The sequence below is a fragment of the Galeopterus variegatus genome, unplaced genomic scaffold (assembly GCF_000696425.1).
Source record: "Galeopterus variegatus unplaced genomic scaffold, G_variegatus-3.0.2 Scaffold8593, whole genome shotgun sequence".
Classification (NCBI taxonomy): Eukaryota; Metazoa; Chordata; class Mammalia; order Dermoptera; family Cynocephalidae; genus Galeopterus; species Galeopterus variegatus.
In genome coordinates, this window is record NW_007734704.1 from 49,401 (window position 1) to 51,206 (window position 1,806).

Sequence of the window (1,806 nt, forward strand, 5' to 3'; positions counted from 1 at the left end):
AAAAAAAAAATTCTGAACATCTGGTGGGTTCTAGATGCCCTAGGCTCATGGTGAGATGGTCTCAGGCCTTATCCCTCTGCCTTGGGGGCCCAGAATGTGAGCAGTCCAGAGACCAGGAGATTTGGGAAGCATTCTGGCCCAGGCCACAGGCAGAGTCAAGTCAAGACTTGACCCAGTTTCAGGACCCTAGAAATGTGTAATGATTCTTTCATCTTAAAACATTCCTTGGGTCTCCCTAAGATATTTTTTAAATGTTATTGAAACCAATCCCCAAAGGAGTTATCATTAGCAATATGTAGTAATATAACTAACTCCTGGCTTAATTTCATTACATATAATAATTCACAGGTGGGAGAATTGTCTGTACTAGTATCAGGCACATTTCCTTCTGTGGATGGGATACCTCTATTTGGGCCTTTTAATGTTTAGTCAGCTGGACAGCAGGAGGCCAATGTGGATTGGGATGTTTGACTGCTCTGTTATCAATACATAATAAGTCTGAATCTGGTTACTGGAATATTCATTGGACTAGTCCCCACTCACTACATCAAGGGGTCAAGTGTGTTTTCCTTGGTGAATTATGGGATTCTTGATTTGCTTCCTTTGGCAGATCTCTTGAACCAAATATAGTATTGCCACTAATGAAGGAATGGTGAGAAATCTAGCTTCTTTCATATGAATTTTTACAGTCTCCACTGTAAGGGCTATTGCTGACCAACAGCATGTTAATATCTCTAACCAGGGTAGTCTTCAGATAATAGAATTGTTCTTGATTATTAGCTCAGGAAGATGTTGTCTATGTTATTGCTAACACTACATGCTGTGCCTGGGTAAACTCTTCTGGGGCAATTGAGATTCAGTTGCATAAACTAAGAGTACAAGCCACAAGAGTACTGCAAGCCTCATCTAGTTCTCCATTGTCATTTAATTTATTTAATCGAATGCCTTTAAGTCTAGGTTAATGGCTTACAATCATTACACAACCTAGAATGCTCATGTTGCTGCATATTTTTACTTTGCGTTTCTTTTTAAGACTGTGTACTCATTACATATTAAATCTGTATATAAATGCTATTCCTGACAAAATAGTGTTGCGCTGTACTCTGAGATAATAACCAATACCTTAAAAATAGATAAATTAAACTTAAAGATAAAATCCAGACAACCCAGGCCCAAAAGGAACTGTTTCAGGCCTCTTCATTTCTCAAATGTAATTAAAAGGCTCCTGACCATGACTTACCAAAGTTCATTACCCCCCAATTTGAGACCAGATCTGCTGACTGGAACATGTTCATCCCAGCATCAAGGTACACATAAAATCTGACATTAGACATTTATCAGTGATGATTTCAAATAAAGCTCTTGATAAAGGGGAAAATGCAAAAGTTGATGAAATTAATTTCTGTAATACACAGGATAGAGCTGGAAAGGCAGAAAAGAGGGGGGCTCATGTTTGCTCGTCTGAGGTAAGAATTTTTCCAATGACCTTCTAAAAACTCATCAGAAATCCCTTCACATCTTCCATGCATCTCCAGCTTTCTACAAACACACATTTCTGTAACAAAGTTGATCATTAGACATTGTTTGCCACTGCACTAATTCAGAAAAGATGCTCTAAAAGGAAACTGCCCAGTAATGGTATCTCAACCAATGAACTGATAACAAATCTGACTCTGAGCCTCCAAAACCAATGAATTGTTTCCAAGCAGCTTGTTCGAACTTCTCCCTTTATGCCGATAAAAGCTTTCTCTCACCCTTCCCTCACAGAATGCCTTCATGGCTTGTCATGGTGTGCATTCCAGATTT